This window comes from Heteronotia binoei, chromosome 12, assembly GCF_032191835.1.
Source record: "Heteronotia binoei isolate CCM8104 ecotype False Entrance Well chromosome 12, APGP_CSIRO_Hbin_v1, whole genome shotgun sequence".
In the NCBI taxonomy this organism is placed as follows: Eukaryota; Metazoa; Chordata; class Lepidosauria; order Squamata; family Gekkonidae; genus Heteronotia; species Heteronotia binoei.
In genome coordinates, this window is record NC_083234.1 from 66,175,809 (window position 1) to 66,197,463 (window position 21,655).

Consider the following 21,655-nt stretch of genomic DNA (forward strand, 5'->3'; position numbering starts at 1 on the left):
ATGAGATGGCTGCATTGCTTGTGTTGTGCGAACACACAGAGGAAATGTCCAAGCGTACACTCCGTCGGGGCTTTTTTTGTAGCAGGAACTCCTTTGCATATTAGGCCACACCTCCCTGATGTAGCCAATCCTCCTGGAGCTTACAATAGGCCCTGTAAGAAGAGCCCTGTAAGCTCTTGGAGGATTGGCTACATCAGGGGTGTGTGGCCTAATATGCAAAGGAGTTCCTGCTACAAAAAAAAGCCCTGCACTCTGTCACTGTGAATGGCATGGCTAGCACGGGTTGGAAAGCAGTATAGCTTAACATGGGGAGAGATCATACATACAGATGCTTTCTTGGTGGTGCTGTTTGCACTGAATAGACAGTTCAGAGATCACATAGCGGTGGTGTGGGTTGTGTGCTCATGTCCATTCTCCCGCCCTGGGTGGTCAGTCAACATGTGGTTGCCTAACCTATACAGGGCTACTGAAACACTAATACTGATTCAGTAGACTTGTGTGGTAGGAGGGAAGCAACAACTGCTGTGACACTTATAAGAAAATCTAAGCATGCCATTGGTTGAGTTTCTATGATGTCATGAAGTGTTCACTTTTTGTAAAAAAATCCTAAAGATCTTCCACTGGAGAGATTTAAGAACATGAAGGGATTTAATTTTGGATGGATTAGGTTCATTCTGACAGCTGAGGGAGCAAACTCGGTTTTGGAATGTTGAAATAGATTTAGGATGAGATCGATTTAGCATAGTCAAAGAAATGGATTCATAGGATTGGATCCAGACCAAATTCTGCAGTAGCAGAACAGAACAGTGCAGCCTCCTTATCTCAACATAGTACTGATCCTGGCAGATAAGGACGCTCAGGAGTGATATGAGTGGGTTTTCATTGGAAAAGGGTAATCAGTGGAAATTGCCAATTTAGCCTGGATTCATCCCATAGACTGCTGTACCATTGACAAGAAACAGGGCATAAAGGCAAGAAGGAATCTAAGTCAGGCCAGAAGACATGAGACTGAGGAGAGAAGCATCAAGATGGCTGAAGATAGCAGAACAAGTGGGAGATGTTTCTTAAGCAATTCACTCTTTCTCAGCTCCAGTTCCCATCATTTCATTTCACTTCATTTCAATCTCATCTTTCTCCGTTGCCATCCACGAAGTGGGGGTTCTTGGAGTCCTCCTGGAATAGCAACAGATCTCCAGATTACAATGATCTGCTCCTTTGGAGAAAACTTCAGCTTTGCAGGGCAGGCTGTGTGGCATCACATCTACATTGACCTCCCTCCCCTCCCCAAGCTCTACCTTTCGCAGGCATCTACCCCCTCCTTCCAATCTGCAGGAATTCCCCAAGCCAGAGTTGCCAACCCTCTCCATCATGGAACTCAAGATGGAGTATGTGGGATTAGGAGGTAGTGTCCTGCTTAGGGTTTCCAGACTGTGCCTGACCACTGGCAGGAGGGCTGGGGGTGGAGACATGGTGTAGGAGAGGGACAGCATGACCACAATGACATCACTTCTGAGGAAAACCTGGAAGTGACAGCAGTAGCTCTAGGAATGACCAGAAACTAAAATTTCCTGGGAAGTAACATCATCATGGCAATTGCTAGAGCTAATGTCGTTGCTTCTGGGTACACCATCATCACACCTGCAATATCAGCGAGTTTTTTAAAATCCCCCCCACCACCACTACTTGGACTAGTGGCTAGTAACAGGAGCTCAGGACTTGCGATGCCCCACCATGACCAGGGGCTTGGCAGCCCAAATCCTACCATCTGTCTCATGAAGATATAAAGCTGCCTGATACTGAACCAGATCCTTGATTGGTCAAAGTCAGTATTGTCTCCTCAGACTGGCACCAGCTCCCCAGGCTGAGAGGCAGAGGTCTTTTCATATCACCTACTGCCAAGTCTTTTAACTGTGGATGGCAGCGCTTGAACTGGGAACCTTCTGTATGCCAAGCAGATGCCATACTGCTGAGCCACAGCGGAATGGGAGATGTCACCTGATTCCCTCCATTGCTATGACCCCCTCCATCCACATGACATTTTTGGGTTTGTGAGGGTCCTTGTTCCCCCAGCTGACTATTCAGGGGTTAAACCTGGCTGATGGTTTATGAATGGAAAAGGTCTTCTTCAGCAATGGCCTGCTGAAACCAGGGGTTCCAGGTAGCAGCCCAACCCAGATCTGCTTAGTTTAGGGTAGCCAAATCCCTCCGATGCTCTAGGATTCATGGTAAATGTGAATTCTAGAACTTACATGTGAATTCTAGAACTTACATGCTGTGACATGCTGGGCACGATGACATCACTTTGGGTGATGTCATTGTGTGGGGCATGTCATGCAGCGATGGGGCTGTTGGGGGGGCAGGGATCCCTCGGTGGCCTGCTCCGTGCCAATGTGTTGAGCCCCCCCAAACTGGGGGATCCCCTGGTGGGAACTTGGTAGCCTTAGCTTAGTAGAAGCAAGGCTGAATGATCACTTGCTAATCCCTGGAGTTCTGTAACAATAATACTGACCTCCTGGTTTGCTGTAAAAGTCACAGCATACCAATGTTTGTGAAGCCCTTCACTGGCAAGTGCCATACGAAGGATGAATGACAATATGATGAAATATTTCATATTCATGGAGAGCCAGTTTGGTGTAGTGGTTAAGTGTGCGGACTCTTATCTGGGGGAACCGGGTTTGATTCCCTTCTCCCCCACTTACAGCTGCTGGAATGGCCTTGGGTAAGCCATAGCTCTGGCAGAGGTTGTCCTTGAAAGGGCAGCTGCTGTGAGAACCCTCTCAGTCCCACCCACCTCACAGGGTGTCTGTTGTAGGGGGAGAAGATATCGGAGAATGTAAGCCACTCTGAGTCTCTGATTCAGAGAGAAGGGTGGGGTATAAATCTGCAATTCTTCTTATCTGGGAAAACCGGGTTTGATTCCCCACTCCTCCACTTACAGCAGCTGGAATGGCCTTGGATTAGCCATAGCTCTTGCAGGAGTTGTCCTTGAAAGGGCAGCTGCTGTGAGAGCCCTCTCAGCCCCACCCTCCTCACAGGGTGTCTGTTGTGGTGGGGGGGAAAGAAGATATAGGAGATTGTAAGCCGCTCTGAGTCTCTGACTTCCGGCTTGAGGCACAGACAGAACTGCAGCCCTCTGAATAAGGGGGATTTTTAAGCCTTTGTTCAGGGTAGAAAAGACCCCCCCCCCGGGGGTCTCTGCTCACTAATCTCAGTCAGAGATTAGACCAGGATGACGTCAGAATACCTTTGTCGTTGATCTCGGCTGAAAATTGACAGCTGAAGCTGCCTTTTGGAAGCCTGGGAGATCCAGCGGGAAGAGGGTGCGTCTTCTATTCATCTACAAAGGTTTAAAAGCCATAAATTTGGCTTAAGTCTGTCGGACCTCATTTCCTTGTGGGACTGATTTATGTTTTGATGACCAGAAAGGCTGAAGGTACAAGAACATAGCTGCTAAGGTACTTTGATTTATATCTCTGCTCCGGGACGTTTCTAAGTCAATCTAAAAAACAGTGAGATCTAAAAATAGTCTGAACTGAGGCGAAACAAGGGGAAGATAAAAGTCTGCTTAATTGGGACTCTGTTAATCTAAAAGCTTCAATAGAATTTGGAAAAGAAGGAATTGTTTTGAATACCTGTGGTTAATGACTCAGACTCCTGAGTCTCTCGCTCCTCACTGGTAATCAACATAACAAGTTCCAAAAACTGCGATATCTGGTGGATGAGAACTAAGGAACATGACCCAGGAAGTAATAGCTTGCTGACCAATGAAGTAAGCCGCTCTGAGTCTTTGATGCAATTCTTCTTCTTATCTGGGAGAACTGGGTTTGATTCCAAACTCCTCCACTTGCACCTGCTGGAATGGCCTTGGGTTAGCCATAGCTCTTGCAGGAGTTGTCCTTGAAAGGGCAGCTGCTGTGAGAGCCCTCTCAGCCCCACCCACTTCACAGGGTGTCTGTTGTGGGGGGGGAGAAGATATAGGAGATTGTAAGCCGCTCTGAGTCTCTGATTCAGAGAGAAGGGCGGGGTATAAATCTGCAATTCTTCTTATCTGGGAGAACCGGGTTTGATTCCCCACTCCTCCACTTACAGCTGCTGGAAAGGCCTTGGGTTAGCCATAGCTCCCACAGAGGTTGTCCTTGAAAGGGCAGCTGCTGTGAGAGCCCTCTCAGCCCCACGCATCTCACAGGGTGTCTGTTGTGGGGGGAGAAGATATAGGAGATTGTAAACTGCTCTGAATCTCTGATTCAGAGAGAAGGGTGGGGTATAAATCTGCAATTTTTCTTCTTCTATTTGGTTAGTAGCAAGGGAGGGCATTGAGCTGGGAAGTGGGATAGATAGCCCAGGGACCTCCTGACTCCTCTGTACTCCCCCTCGCTACTTCCCCATGGCATATTGCTTTCATGCCATGTCTCTGTCTTCCGAGAGGACTTTTGCTCTCCCCTCCTCTCCCAGCATCTGCTGTTCACAAATGCAGTCTGTCTGCAAAGTAATTATTTGAAACTCTCTCCCTCTTATGCTGATTTCCCTCTTCTTGGCTTTTTCATTTTGCTTTCAAGGGCTCTCGGGTGGGATTTTCTTTCTCGCTTCCTCCTCCATCTCAAGGAGATGGAGATTATGTCTCCTCCACGGACGTCTTTCCTTCCATTTCCATCCAGCTCACTTGCTGCAACGCTTGGGACCCAGCGCTTCTCCTGACACAAGGAAGAGGGGGGCCAACACCCTTCGTGGGCCCCCATCTTGCAGACACATTTCTCTGAATACCCATTAACCTCTCCAAGATTGGGATGAGGGCCTTCTTATAATTCAGAGCGGTTTGCTGGAATATTTGTCTACGGCGTCTGTTTGCAGATGTAGCAGTATCAGTCAAACATTTGCTTCCCTGTTCCTTTCCTAAAAAGAGTCCCGTGGTGCAGAGTGGTAAAGCTGCAGTACTGCAGTCGGAGCCCTCTAGACGACCTGAGTTCGATTCCAGCGGAAGCTGGTTCAGGTAGCCGGCTCAAGGTTGACTTCCATCCTTCCGAGGTTGGTAAAATGAGTACCCAGCTTGCTGGGGAGGGGGGGGAAGTGTAATGACCGGGGAAGGCAATGGCAAACCACCCTGTAAAAAGTCTGCCGTGAAAACACTGTGAAAGCAGCATCACCCCAGAGTCGGAAACGACTGGTGTTGCGCAGGGAACCTTTCCTTTCCTTTTCCTTCCTTTCCTAATACAACAGATGCCCTGTCTTGTTCCTTTGCCGGAGAGGCAGAGCTGTTGAGATGTACTCTTCTTTCTAGCAGCAATTGCTTTTCAGCCTGCTGAATTTCTTGGCAGTGCTCTTGAATTCCAGCTGTTTTACAGCAGTTTTGCAGCGCCATGACTGCGAGAGCTAGGCATTGCTTTCTGGCTGTTGCTGACTTACACTGTCAGTCATGTGATTTCCTCCTCATCCTGGAATGATGGTGCAAGGCCCTGAAATGGCTTAAACTGGGGCTTTATTAACAGCTGATCGGCACAAGTGCCTTCAGTTGTTTCCTTGCCCTTTGAGAGAGGGTCACTTTATCTATTGGCATCAGGCAGCCAGGCTTTAGGTAAGCATGGCTCAGGCATAGCATAGCCACAACACCTTGTACAATGCTGTCTGCATGGAAAATATGGGCTCAGAGGTGCTGACATTCTTCACCGGCACCCCCATGCCAGTCAGCATTAGGGCTCCTATAATCTTGTGTGTATAAAGCAGGAGTGGCCAAACTTGCTTAATGTAAGAGCCACATAAAATAAACATCAGATGTTAGAGAGCTGCAAGACATGCAGGAAGACAGGAGAGGGAGAGGTGGAAGGAAAGCAACTTTAACTTTAAATGCACTCTCCGATGCACTTGGAGAAGTGATTTAAAGAGAGAAATGCCTTCTCTAAGCTGGCCGATGGGGCAGTGGGGGCTTCAAGAGCCACACATGTGGCTCCTGAGCCACAGTTTGGCCACCCCTGGTATAAAGTGTGGTCAAGTCACAGCCGACTCTTGGCAACCTTTTCAAGACAAGAGATGAGCAGAGGTGGTTTGCCATCGCCTGCCTCTGCATAGCAACCCTTGACTTCGTTGGCGGTCAGCCATCCAAGTACTAATCAGGGCTGATTCTGCTTAGCTTCCAAGATTGGATTAGCCTGGGCCACCATGCTCAGGGATCCAATAATCAAACAATTCTAGCTATTGCCCTGGTTTTACTGCATTGCCTTCCACCTTTGTAATTCCATTTACTACACTGTTTATAGTATATTTTGCCTTTGAGAGTGTGACGTTTACATTGTCTTTTAATTCTTTTTTCATAGGATTGCTCAATGGATGGGAAGGGACCATGGCTCACTGGCAGAGCATTTGCTTGGCATGCAGAAGGTCCCAGGTTCAATCCCCAGCATCTCCAGTGAAAAGAATCAGGGTAGTAGGTGATAGGAAAGACCTCTAACTGAGACCCTGGAGAGCCACTGCCAGTGCGAGTAGACAATATTGACCTTGATGGTCTGATTCAGTATAAGGCAGCTCCATGGGTCCATGTCTACACTGTTTAATCTGCAACCCGCCTTAATTTTCAACAAGAAAGATGGGCTATTAATATCTCCTGCCTGGTGCTTCTGCATATCCATAGATACTTTGGGGTCAGTCAACATTTTTTCTCCAGCAGGTTTGGCAAGGGATCCTGGAGGTTTTTGCCATCTTCTGGGCATGGAGCAGGGTCACCGGGGATGTATGTGTGTATGGGAGATATTTGTGAAGTTCCTGCATTGTGCAGTGCATTGGACTAGATGACCCTGGAGGTCCCTTCCAACTCTATGATCCTATAGATATTTCAGGTTGATTCCTGATTTCCTGAATAAGTGGCACTGAAATTGATAGTATTTCTGCTTCTGCCATAGTTAGGGACTAACTAATATTTACTAAATAGAGCCTACTCTTAAATGTCCATATTCACAAGCATTGCAGAATGAGGGGTGAGGGGTGAGAGGTCATTGGGAGGCCATGCCATTGTCTGCACCACTCTTATCTCTGGGGAAAATTCAGAACTGACATAGGGTAGCTCTAGGAACCACTGGAAACTCTTTGATTCTACCATAGAGTTCCTGGTGATTCCTAGAGCTTCCCTATGCCACTTCCATGTTTTCCCTGGAAGTGATGTAGTAGTGCAGGTACTGCCAAGGTTTAAAAAGTTGTCTCCCATCTTTCCTCAGAGTGGCGGCAGGAGGTCTGGCAGCTCTACCCAGCAGTCCAAAATGATGATAATATAGCTCGTGCCTCAGAGCAGATGATATTTATTTCATTGGAACATTTCCATCCTGTTTTTTTGGTTGCTGAGACCACTCAAGGTGGTTAAAATCACACCGTTAAATTCAGTCCATTAAAAACCATGAAATACAGTTACCGAAACTCAGTAACCATAGGTCGAACACAAGCGCTGCTAAAATTAGATAAGAACAGCAAAATAGTTTAACAACTGACAATAACAGCCCTGGATGTTATCAGCATAGTACTAACTGCGCCTTGACGCAACAAATGAAATCTAGTTTTTCATAGCTGAGATGTTTTTTAAAAAGTTCTGCGGCTTCAAACTCTCCATTTTTATTTATTTTTTTCCCATTGAACCAAAAGATGAAATGAGGCCAATCAATCCTTCACTGCTCTGCTTCCCCAACAAGGGAAATAAAGAGCATAACCATGGCCAGCTACAGCCAGGGGTTGTGCAAGGATGTTTTCAAATAGCTTGGAAAAAATGGGTTTTTTTTTTTTTAAAAAAATCTGGATATCACGGAGCAAAAATATGTCCGTATTCCCAGTTATCAAGGTTCCAAATACTGGTTTGTTATTCAGATCCCACCCCCCAGGGATTCTAATAATATTTGGCTCCATTTTTCCTTATGGAGAATCTTTCCAGAGGGCTTGTAAGGCTGCTTTTTGACCAAATGGTACCCAAATTGTAGCAGAACTCCTGGTGCCTTTCTATTTTTTTTTAAACAAGTTTCAATTGCTGGCATTCCCTGGTTCTTTAGGCTTGTTGGTTCTGTCTGCTTAGACAGGGGTTTTGCTAGTGGTTGCTTTGCTTTCTCTTGTGTCTTTCTCTTTTCTTTGCTCTGGAGAAAGCAAAGAGGTCTGATTCTATCGCTTTACTCTACTCCGGTAAGACCTCACCTGGAGTATTGTGTTCAGTTTTGGGCACCACATTTTAAGAAGGAAATACACAAGCTGGAACAGGTCCAGAGGAGGGTGACAAAGATGGTGAGGGGTCTGGAGACCAAGTCCTCTGAAGAAAGGTTGAAGGAGCTGGGCATGTTTAGCCTGGAGAGGAGGCGGCTGAGAGGTGATCTGATCACCATCTTCAAGTACCTGAAGGGCTGTCATATAGATAGAGGATGAGGTGGAATTGTTTTCTGTGGCCCCGGAAGGTAGGACCAGAATCAATGGGTTGAAATTAAATCAAAAGAGTTTCCGGCTCAACATTAGGAAGAGCATCCTGACCGTTAGAGCGGTTCCTCAGTGGAACAGGCCTCCTCGGGAGGTGATGGGCTCTCCTTCCTTGGAGGTTTTTAAACAGAGTCTAGATGGCCATCTGACTGCAATGGAGATCCTGTGAATTTGGGAGGAGGTATTTGTGAGTTTGCTGCATTGTGCAGGGGGTTGGACTACATGACCCTGGAGGTCCCTTCCAACTCTATGATTCTATGACCCCTGAATTAAGTGCCCCCAGCCTTCCTCCATTGTTTCCTATGGCAGGGAATTCATGCTTTCTCCAGATGTCCAAACTGAAAATCCAAGTCAATGTCCAACCAGAGAATTGTCCAATACATACAGGAATGTTGTTGAAAGCCTAACAAAGGTAAAATCAGAAAATCTATGCCAATGTCGAACCCAAGAATCCACTGCCAGTTCAGTGTAGTGGTTAGGAGCTGTGGACTCTAATCTGGAGAACTGGGTTTGAGTCCCACTCCTCCACATGCAGCCAGCTGGGTGACCTCAAGTCAGTCACAATTCTCTCAGAGCTGTTATCTCAAGAACAGTTCTCTCAGAGATCTCTCCGCCCCACCTAGGGAAGGAGACTGTAAGCCGCTCTGAGACGCCAAGTGAATGGCAGGGTATAAATTCAGCGCCTCTTCTTCTTCGAACATGATACAAACCAGCTCCAAAAAAAGAACACAATGTTGCAAGGCCCATAGAACTAAGTTTAAAGCCTAGAAGCTAAGCCAGATCAACCCAGCAAGCTGATACTGAGCCCTGATAAGAAAGCATGGACAGAGACGCACAACAAAATTAAAGGGGGAAAAAAGACAGTCCTGGGGCACTTAAAATGCTGACTACCAATATTCCGGGTTACTCCCAAATAGTTCTGTGATTTGTTTGAGTCCATCTCTTGGTATTCCAGAAACTCCTGGACACCCAAATAGATATTGATAAGGACTTTTTGGATATGTATTCGGACCAGATCTATCCAAACACACCCCCTTCTAATGAGACTGAGTGGGGATGCTGTGCTCCCAGCTGCTTTGATGCCAGAGATCCAGTCCAGAGTTACGTTCTTTCAAGTCCACTGAGACCAATGGATTCAATGGATTCAATTCAAAGGGCTGGAGCACTTTCCCTATGAAGGAAGGTTGAAACGCTTGGGACTCTTTAGCTTGGAGAAACGTCGACTGCGGGGTGACATGATAGAGGTTTACAAGATAATGCATGGGATGGAGAAAGTAGAGAAAGAAGTACTTTTCTCCCTTTCTCACAATACAAGAACTCGTGGGCATTCGATGAAATTGCTGAGCAGAAAGGTTAAAACGGATAAAAGGAAGTACTTCTTCACCCAAAGGGTGATTAACATGTGGAATTCACTGTCACAGGAGGTGGTGGCGGCCACAAGTATAGCCACCTTCAAGAAGGGTTTAGATAAATATATGGAGCACAGGTCCATCAGTGGCTATTAGCCACAGTGTATGTGTGTATATAAAATTTTTTGCCACTGTGTGACACAGAGTGTTGGACTTGATGGGCCATTGGCCTGATCCAGCATGGCTTCTCTTATATTCTTATGTTCTTAATCCAGCTAGCTTTTCCACTCATGGAGCATCAAGACATTTTGAACACCCTTTTGGTCTTGGGAATCAGGGGGACAACGTTGCAAAAAGCCAAGCAGGATGGATCCAACTCAATGAGTTTAGAAATGTATATCTTTTTACAGCACCTAATACTGTAGTGTTTAAATTGTGTATATATGCTTTTTTTATTCGTTTATAATTGTAAACTGAATTGTTTTATCATGATTGTTAGCCCCCAGAGTCGGCTCGAGGAGTGGGCGGCATTTAAATCTAAAGTAAATGAAATTTTAAAAATAAATATATATCAATTTAGGACTATATTGTAAATCAGTGAGGCTAAGGTGTCCAACTCGCCAATTTCTGCCACCTTGACTAGTTTTTCTCCTCCTGGCTGGTTGCTGGATGAGACTTTTTCATATACTGGAGGGAATTGGAGTGCGTGTAAGTTTTTCAGCATTTCGAACCTGCAACAGAAAGGGGAGGATGATGCTGTAAACTTCTTTGAGGCCCCATTGGGGACGACAACAACAACATATTGGATTTATACCCCACCCTTCACTCTGAATCTCAGAGTCTGAGAGCGGCTTACAATTTCCTTTACCTTCCGCCCCCCACAATAGACACCCTGTGAGGTAGGTGGGGCTGAGAGGGCTCTCACAGCTGCCCTTTCAAGGACAGCACTGTGAGAGCTATGGCTGCCCCAAGGCCATTCCGGCAGCTGCAAGTGGAGGAGTGGAGAATCAAACCCACTTCTCCCAGTTAAGGGTCCACACACTTAACTGCCACACCAAACTGGCTCTCAAATGGATAAACTCTCAACCCCATGAAGGGCTGGATGGGCAGCCAATTAAGTGCCTGCAGGATGGAAGTAATATGTATGCCCCATCTAGCTTCTGATAATAGCTGAGCCGTGGCATTCTGCAGCTATTGGAGTTTTTAAATTGCTTTTGATGGGGGACCAATGTACAGTGGGTTTAGAATGGATAAAAGGAAGCATTTCTTCATCCAAAGAGTAATTAACATGTAGAAGGTATAGCTGGAACACATAACAGGTACCCACAAGGTATAGCTGGAACACTCTGTCTTGGGGCAGTTATGCTCTGTATTCTTGGCGGTGGGGGGACAACAGTGGGAGGGGCTTCTGGAGTTCTGGACCCACTGTTGGGCCTCCTGATGGCCTCTGGGCTTTGGCCACTGTGTGACACAGAATGTTGGACTAGATGGGCCACTGGCCTGATCCAACATGGCTTCTCTTATGTTCTGGAGTGCATTACAGTTGTCTAGTCTCGATGTTCCCTTTGTCACATGGGACAGACTGATTCCAAGCTGATTCCAAGCTTAGTGCTATTGCGATAATTTATAACACTGGTTTGCTGATGCCCATTGAAAAACTCACCCATTTTAATGGGGAAGTTTGATGTAAGCGAAGCAACGACGCCCAAGAAAGACTCACAGATTCCATTCATGCAAAGGAGAAGTAAAAGCCAAGCAATGGTTTTCAAGTTGCCTCAGCAGGGATGAGAAATTCAAAATCTCCCCTAACGCAGTCAGAAGACCCTGGCAGTTGCTGTGCAGCACTCTGCGCGAGTAGAAATGCTCACGTTTCTCGCCTAATTGAAATGAAAAGGTCTCACGGGCCTTGATCCTGTGCTAGCAAAAGCCCCAGGAAGCTCTCTCTCTTTTTGCCTTGTGGGAGTTTCTCTATTTGCCTCTGTTCTCCGTCAAGGTTGTCTCGGAGTCGATTCACACTCGAGCATCACTCAGTCTGTGCGGAGGCAGCTGCTGCCTTCGAGTGAATTACAGCCCTCTGGCAATTTGCTCCCTTGGCCCCGCTGACAATCTCACAGTTGTGTGCACTCAGCGGTGCACTTGGGGTGAATCCCAGCAACTGTATCGATTCTCTCCTGGGAACAGAGTGCCATCCGACAGCAGGAAAAAAACATGTTCAGAGTGAATCTGAGCCCCACATTAATTCACTCCCAGGGTCGAGCCATCAAAACCCTACGTGGTCCAAGAGGGAGACTAAAATGCCAGTGGTCTGGCTCCAGCATCATGCTGCAGTCTGAAAAAATGTAAAAACCGAGTAGAGTGCACCGAGAGGGTATAGATGCTATCAAAACAAATGTATTTCTTCCTGGATTTTGGAGTTCCACATTCACCGGGCTTGTTTTTTTACGAGGAACTGATACACTAGAGTCGTGCATTGTTTTGTCACTGAATTTTTAAAGGAGGGCTAAACAGTTTGTTGCAGGTTTTAGCCTTCAGTGGATTCTTTTTCTCCTTCTCAGTGACTGCTGTGAAAACATGAATTGTTTTCAGCAGGGCTTCCTTTGTAGCAGGAATCCTTTGCCTGTTAGGCCACACACCCTTGATGTAGCCAATCCTCCTGGAGCTTACAATAGGCCCTGTCAGCTCTTGGAGGATTGGCTACATCAGGGTATGTGGCCTAATATGCAAAGGACTTCCTGCTATAAAAAAAGCCCTGTTTTTTAGGTGTAGCGTTCACACATGCTAGGAGCCTGGGAGCTGTGTATATCAAGGCGCATACAACTTTCTCTGCTCCTGATATGCTAGGGTTGCCAACTCTGGGATGGCAAATTGTGGAGTGGAGCCTGAAGAGGGGAGGGACATCAGTGGGGAATAATAGTATAGAATCTATCCTCTGAATCAGTCATTTTCCCCTGGGGGATTGATCTTTCCAATCTGGGGATCAGCTATAATTTCTGGGAGATCTCCAGTCCTCACCTGGAGAATGGCAACCCCAACAGTGACCCTGTTGTGTGAACAGGATGAGTGCATGCATTTTCTATGGGTGTACAGCTCCATGTCAAACAGAACTCTGGAAAATGCAATGGTCAGCTCATGTGTATCGAAGCTGTATATCCATACAATATACATGTTTTCTCTGTTTGGACAACATGGAGACCGAGCATATAGGTAGGATCTAACATGCATGGATGTCATGTTTGAAAAGGGCTCATGAAAAGCCATTTTGATGGGTTTGTACAGGCAAACACCTTCCAAAACATTGTAATTCAGAATAGCCCCTTGTCTTGCATGATTTCTTTGTGGATTTCTTCTCTTAGGACTCAACCACATGTTACACAAAAACAGTTGCCCAGTGACTCAGTTTAGAAGAAGACGACGACAACATTGGATTTGTATTCTGCCCTCCACTCTGACTCTCAGAGTGGCTCACAATCTCCTTTAGCTTTCTCCCCCACAACAAACACCCTGTGAGGTAGGTGGGGCTGAGAGAGCTCTCACAGCAGCTACCCTTTCAGGAACAACTCCTATGAGAGCTATGGCTGACCCAAGGCCATTCCAGCAGCTGCAAGTGGAGGAGTGGGGAATCATACCCGGTTCTCCCAGATAAAAGTCCGCACACTTAACCACTACACCAAACTGGAAAGGAAGAAGCACTCGGGGAGGCATTTGAGACACTGCAGTGGCAGCAGCTACACTGTATTCGTACCTAATGGGTATGGGACTCAACCCAGGTGAACACAGACTGCATACTTTCCCCAAAAGAGCTAGCTGAGTGGAGAACAGCTTGCTGGGATGTCACCAATGAAAGCAGCAATTATAGCCTTCCACAGGTCTTCTGCTCAAAAGAGATGGAATCTGGCTGAGGACTCCCAAAACATTAGGTGGATGAAGACAAACTGGATGGGTCTCTCTATGGCCAAACTACACAATATGTTTTTTGGCAAGTCAGGTCTGTGTTTCCTGGCCAAGGCAGGGAGTCATTTGCATGACTCTTGAGTTGTGTGCGCTAACAACAATACTGCACATGTAGTTACAAGTTAGGCAAATAACTCCCTGCCTGGCCTGTTGAATCTCTGGAAAACAGGGTGGGATGAAGGATCCCCTCCTCCCTGAATGCCATTCTGATCTGAATTGGGCTCTTGCCAATTCCTAAAATGACATTTCCTGCAGTTGCTGTGCAGCTGTGGCTGAAGCAAAGTGTGTACTTTGGCTCCACTGACAAAGCACATACTTTGGCTCTGTCTGAGTCCAGTAGCACCTTTAAGATCAATGATGTTTTATTAAACATGTGAGTTTTTGTGTGTCTGACGAAATGAAATGATGACAAGCAGTTGTACATATAGAGCAGGGGTGTCAAACATGCGGCCCGGGGGGGTTGAATCAGGCCCCCCGGAGGGCTCCTATCAGGCCCTGGAGCATCTGGCTCTTGTCTGCTTCCTTCTCCCTCTCTCTTGCTTCCTTCTGCATCTCAGCTTGCTTTGCAAGGCTTGCTCAATCGCACAGGAGCTACAGAATAAAACCTCAATTTTCTCCATTAGTTGAGGCTCCTCCCCCTTTTGGTCCCCTAGGGAAGGAAGGAAAGAGCTTCCTTTGCCCAGTTCCCTGGATCCCATGGGAGAAATACAAAGAAAGACCCTTTAAGGCCAACAAGTGCTAATATTTTGAGCATGTTTTAAATTTCTTTTTTAAAAAAATCTTTAGTCGTGTTTGTCTATGTCCTTTTAAAAGTTTATATCTCTGCTACCTAATCTTAAATAGGTACACACATGACCCAGCCCAACATAGCCTGGCTTGGCCAGACAAGGTCTCATTTAGGTCCGTTCTGGCCCTCATAACAAATGAGTTCGACACTCCTGATATAGAGGGTGAGTAGAAAATTAGCCTGCAAAATGGTGAAGATATTTTTTTAACAGATAAAAAGAATAACAAGCTTGGTTTACGGTTATCATCTATTCGGGTTCAACTGGGCGGATTTGGGGGGGACCTGAACCCTAGTCAAAAGCTGGATTGGAAGGGATCTAGGAAAGATGTCTTATCCTGGAATTCCTGGAGCTGTTCAGCCACTGGTTGATCAATCCTCCTTCTCAGAAATGGAAGATTAGATACTGGGTGGGTGGTGATTGGTTAGGTCCCTCTCACCTAATGATGACTTTTTTTCAGGAGGGATGTCACCACTGCCTCCTTGGGGGAGCTACTCGAAAAGCCCTGGGAGAGTGAGAGATTTATAATGTCCCCCAAGGGTCTTCCTACCACTTCCCTGTAGGTTTTCACCAACCAGGAAGGGCAGAGATCCAAGGAGCACAGCCAATAAGGCCCTGTCAACATCCACCTGGGAGAGTGAGTTGAAGGAGTCCAAGCCTGACTCAGTCAGGCTTTTTTGCCGGCTATAGAATTGTTGTGGAGACCTTCGAGTACCTTGGAAATGCAATAGTGTAGAGTACCAGATTAATTTAGAATCATAGAATTATAGAGCTGGAAGGGACCTCCAGGGTCATCTAGTCCAACCCCCTGCACAATGCAGGAAACTCACAAATACCTCCCCCTAAATTCACAGGATCTTCATCGCTGTCAGATGGCCATCTAGCCTCTGTTTAAAAATCTCCAAGGAAGGAGAGCCCACCACCTCCCAAGGAAGTCTGTTCCACTGAGGAATCGCTCTAACGGTCAGGAAGTTCTTCCTAATGTTGAGCCGGAAACTCTTTTGATTTAAATTCAACTTCTGTGTGCTTCTTAGTAAATCCCAAGCCTGATGAAATCAGTGAATGAAACAGGAATTGCATGGGCTACAATTATGTCACGGACTACAATTTATGGGATTTGAAGATACATTTGTTGTACTGTGAACCTTATTTCTGTGAGACTTTCGTATGATATCCAGTTGATGAAATGTTTTGCTATATAGAATGAACAATATAACCTAGTAATTTGGATCACATAACCTGAGAGGTTTTTTGTTGCCCACTTGGGGATTGGCAGCCCTACCACCTTTCCCTCTCCACTTGTCGGAAGATCTAACCAGCTGTGCAGCAGATCTATTGTGCACCAACCACATCAACTAAACCCACAATAGCCCAAGCCAAGCAATGGAGCTCCACCCTACCCACCCTTGTAGTTGCTACCTCTCAATCACCAGCCAGCCATGGTCTGTGGGAGCTGGTGTCCCTGCTAAGACAGAATTGCAGCTTTAAGACTTTGCCTGGCAGTTGGCAACCGTAACCAAGGCTCTGTCCACTGCTCTATATTTGCTGCCAATGGAGGACCACAAACACTTGTCAACCTAACATCAGTACCCGTAAGCTCTGTGAAGAAAGGGTCTATCAGGCCTTTTTTCACCTTGATCTCCACTCCTCCCCTATTATCTCAATCACTCAGCTCCCTTTCTCCTTCACCTCATTTTCTCCAGACAGCTCCCCTTATTAACTCCCCACTTCTACCTTGGCTGGACCTCTCCAACTTCATCTGTGAGCTAAGGTAGCTGACTCCAGGTGGAATTGGAACCTGGGATGGGTGGGTGTAGGGTTGTCAATCCCTAGATGGGAGGCCCTCCCACCACTTCAGGGTCATCAGAAAGCAGGGGAGAGGGGAGGGAAATGCCTGCTGCACACTCCATTATTCCCTATGGAGACTGATTCCCATAAGGTATAATGGAGAATTGATCTGCAGGTATCTGGGGCTCTGGGGAGGCTGTTTTTTGAGGTAGAGGCACAATATTTACAGCATAGCATCCAGAGCCTCTCCTCAAAAGACCCTCCAAGTTTCAAAACGATTGGAATAGGGGATTCAATTCTAGGAGCCCCAAAAGAAGGTGCCCCTATTCATTATTTCCAATAGAGGGAAGGCATTTAAAAGGTGTGCAGTCCTTTGAAATGTAATGATCAGAACTCCCTTTGTAGTTCAATCATGCTTGTCACAATCTTGCTCCTGGCTCCACCCCAATGTCTCTTGGCTCCACCCCCAAAGTTCACAGATATTTCTTGAATTGGACCTGGCAACCTTTGGTGGGTGGTCTACAGGTAAAGTATGAGGTAGTTTACAAAGCAGCCATTTCCTCCGGGTGAACTGATCTCTGTCGTCTGGAGAGCAGTTGGAATTCTGGGAGCTCTCCAAGCTGCCACCTAGAGGATGGCAACTCTATCTCTGTCCGCTACACTATATTTGCTGCCAACGGAGGAACGCAAACACTGGTTAGCCCAACATCAGTACCAACGACCTCTGTGAAAAAAAGGGTCACTGGCTTGCCAGACTCTGCAACAACAGTTGAGCAATAACCGGGGCAGGTTTCTGCATTGTGTCTGCTCCTCAGCTGTATAGGTTGCAGTTAGGATGTTATGAAGCATGAGAGACATAACTCTTCATACTGCCTCCGTCTGTTATGGTTTCCTATTCATAATTGCGACCATTTCGTCATGCCGTGGAGACCTTGTCCATTATCCTGCTGATCTCAGACAATGAGGCACCAGCGACTGCTGCGCATTTCCATATCTCAGCGAATGAGTTCAGCCTTATAAGATGGCTCCTTTGCATCATAATGGGCATAACTGGCTATATGGAACGCCAGCGGCCTGACGGCAGGATAACATTTGGGGAGAGGCAATTTGAAGTTGAGACATTGAAACAACATTGAAACAACCCTTCCCCCTGCCGCTTAGGTGGTCTCTATTACTTCCCTCCCCCCCACCCCCCAAAAAAGGAAAAGAGGAAAAAAAAACACATTGGGATATTGTTTTCAACAATGGTATATACTGTTTAGGCTTTAGGCTTTTTTTGGGGGGGGGCATCAAGTCCTCAGCCAATTTATGGTGACCCCATAGACTCTAAAAAGTTTTCTTAGACAAAAAGGAACAGGAAGAAGAAGATATTGGATTTATATCCCACCCTCCACTCTGAATCTCAGAATGGCTTACAATCTCCTTTACCTTCCTCCCCCACAACAGACACCCTGTGAGCAGTGTTCTCTCTAAGCTGAATTAGTGTGAGCTAGCTCACAGATTTTTAGCCTCTTGCTCACACATTTTTATCTTAGCTCAGGAAAGATGACCCCAGAGCACACTGATTTGTGCAGGAGCTCACAACTTTAATTCCAGTAGTTCACAAAAAAGAATTTTTGCCCACAAGACTCTGCAGCTTAGAGGGAACATTGCCTGTGAGGTGAGTGGGACTGAGAGGACTCTCACAGCAGCTGCCCTTTCAAAGGCAACCTCTGCCTGAGCTATGGCTGACCCAAGGCCATCCCAGCAGGTGCAAGTGGGGGAGTGGGGAATCAAACTCGGTTCTCCCAGATAAGAATCCGCACACTTAACCACTACACCAAAATGGCTCTCAAACCCCCCTCAAAATCCAGCAACTACTAAAAAAGAAAATAAAAAAGAGATATATATCAAGGGCAAAGCAAGAGGTGTTCAGAGGTGGTTTGCCATTGCCTGCCTCTGCGCAGCAACCCTAGGCTTCCTTGGTGGTCCCTCATCCAAGTACTAACCAGGGCTGACCTTGCTTAGCTTAAGAACATAAGAGAAGCCATGTTAGATCAGGCCAATGGCCCATCCAGTCCAACACTCTGAGTCACACAGTGGCAAAAAAATTATATATATATATACACACACACACACACACACACTGTGGCTAATAGCCACTGGTGGACCTCTGCTCCATATTTTTATCTAAACCCCTCTTGAAGGTGGCCATGCTTGTGGCCGCCACCACCTCCTGTGTCAGTGAATTCCACATGTTAATCACCCTTTGGGTGAAGAAGCACTTCCTTTTATCCATTTTAACCTGTCTGCTCAGCAATTTCATCGAATTCCCACGAGTTCTTGTATTGTGAGAAAGGGAGAAAAGGACTTCTTTCTCTACTTTCTCCATCCCATGCATTATCTTGTAAACCTCTATCATGTCACCCCGCAGTCGACGTTTCTTCAAGCTAAAGAGTCCCAAGCGTTTCAACCTTTCTTCATAGGGAAAGTGCTCCAGCCCTTTAATCATTCTAGTTGCCCTTTTCTGGACTTTCTCCAATGCCATAATATCTTTTTTGAGGTGCGGTGACCAGAACTGCACACAGTACTCCAAATGAGACCGCACCATCGATTTATACAGGGGCATTATGATAAGGGCTGATTTGTTTTCAATTCCCTTCCTAATAATTCCCAGCATGGCGTTGGCCTTTTTTATTGCAAACGCACACTGTCTTGACATTTTCAGTGAGTTATCTACCACGACCCCAAGATCTCTCTCTTGGTCAGTCTCTGCCAGTTCACACCCCATCAACTTGTATTTGTAGCTGGGATTCTTGGCCCCAATGTGCATTATTTTGCACTTGGCCACATTGAACCGCATCTGCCACGTTGACGCCCACTCACCCAGCCTCAACAGATCCCTTTGGAGTTCCTCACAATCCTCTCTGGTTCTCACCACCCTGAACAATTTAGTGTAATCCGCAAACTTGGCCACTTCACTGCTCACTCCCAACTCTAAATCATTTATGAACAAGTTAAAGAGCATGGGACCCAGTACTGAGCCCTGCGGCACCCGACTGCTTACCATCCTCCACTGCAAAGACTGCCCATTTATACTCATTCTCTGCTTCCTATTACTCAGCCAGTTTTTGATCCACAAGAGGACCTGTCCTTTTACTCCATGACTCTCAAGCTTTCTAAGGAGCCTTTGATGAAGAACTTTATCAAAAGCTTTCTGGAAGTCAAGGTAAACAACATCTATCGGGTCTCCTTTGTCCACATGTTTGTTCACCCCCTCAAAGAAATGTAACAGGTTAGTGAGGCAAGATCTTCCCTTACAGAACCCATGCTGAGTCTTTTTCAATAACCTGTGTCCATCAATGTGCCTACTCATTCTGTCCTTGATAATGCTTTCTACCAACTTTCGCAGTATTGAAGTCAGACTGACTGACCTGTAATTTCTCGGGTCTCCTCTGGAACCCTTTTTAAAGATGGGGGTGACATTTGCTACCTTCCAGTCCTCAGGAACGGAGGCAGATTTCAATGAAAGATTACAGATTTTTGTTAGAAGATCCACAAGTTCAACTTTGAGTTCTTTCAGAACTCTCGGATGTATGCCATCCGGACCCGGTGACTTATTAGTTTTTAATTTGTCTATCAGTTGTAGGACCTCCTCTTTTGTCACCTCAATCTGACTCAGGTCTTTCAATACCCCTTCCAAAATTAGTAGTTCTGGGGTGGGCAAAAAGTTCTCATCTTCCACAGTGAAGATGGAGGCAAAAAATTCATTCAGCTTCTCAGCCATTTCCCTATCCTCCTTCAGTAATCCTTCCAAAATCTGTTGCAATCTGGCCAGCTTGGACTGGCTATTAGCATGATTCAATCTCATCTATGATGCTGTGATTATTGTGGGACGGGCAGGGCTTTTTTTTGAGCAGGAACGCACAGGAATGCAGTTCCGACTGGCTTGGTGCAAGGGGGTGTGGCCTAACATTCAAATGAGTTTCTGCTGGTCTTTTTCTATAAAAAAAGCTCTGCATGAAACAATTGTTATGTCAGGGGGCATGGCCTAATATGCAAATGAGTTCCTGCTGGGCTTTTAATAGAAAAAAAGCCCTGGGGACAGGGGAAGTCAGGGTTCCATTCCTCACTCTGCTATGATGTCCACTGGATGGGCCAGTAACTCTCACACGTTTTTCCTGGGTCTGCCCAGAGGTCTACTGTGACGACCCAGGTTCGAATCCCCACTGCCGTGGAAACTTGCTGGGTGATTGTGGACCATTTTCTCCCTCTCAGACTATCTCTCAGGGGATTTTTGAGGGGGGTGGGGAATGAAGGAGAAAAGCATGCCGTCAGCTCCATTGAGAGCCTATTAGGAAGGAAGGTGGGGTATAAATAAATAAATAAATAAGATGTGCTCTGGGAATTTTCAGGTTAAGCATGGAATTACAGGAATGTGGAACTCCAATTTGGATTTCCCAACTGGGGAAACTTTTTTAAAATTTGTGCGCGCGTGTGCATTCATGTCTGAGTGTGTGCGTGCATGCACCTGGAAGTTATGGCAACCTCTGATGACTGACCTCTACTGGGGGCCTGGAGGATATTCAGGGAGGTGGCCAAATAAAGCCTGCCCCAACTGGGGAAATTTAATATGTAACAGGGCAGATTGTGGCCCCTGTTTTCAGTTCAGGAAAATGGCACGGGTCCTAATCCAAAGTGTTGTTTCCCTCCTCTTTCTCCTCCCTACCTCTTTCTCTGTAGCCAGTAAGGCTAGAAATATGTAGTACCTGGTGTTCCCTTTAAGTTGAGGTTGTGTGAGCTAGCTCACAGTGTTTTGGCCTCTGGCTCACACATTTTTGTCTTCGCTCAGGAAGGACGGCCCCAGAGCAAATTAATTTATGCAGTAGCCAAATGGCTCGCTCACAACTTTAATGCCAGTAGCTCACAAAGTAGAATTTTTGCTCACCAAACTCCACAGCTTAGAGGAAGCATTGGTAGTACCCCTTGCATATGAAAGCAGATTTTAAGCACCTCCCGCAAGATCCATTTAATAACAGACTAAGAATGCCAGCCTCCAGTTGGGACCTGGGGATCATCTGGCATCATAGCTCATCTCCAGCTTACAGAGATCAGTTCCCCTGGAGAAAATGGATGCTTTGGAGGGTGGACTCTCTGGCATTGTCCCCCTACTGAGGTCCCTGTCCTCCCTAGGCTCCATCCCCAAATCTCCTGGATCTGGCAACCCTACCTCCCCCAATCCCCACTGGAGGCTGGCGGTGGGGAGGATTTGACAAGCCTACAACTGACTCAGATGCCTACCAACATTCCAAGTGATCCAGTCACATCACAAACTTGATGCGATTCTGTTTCTCACATGTTTATGATCGGTGAAGG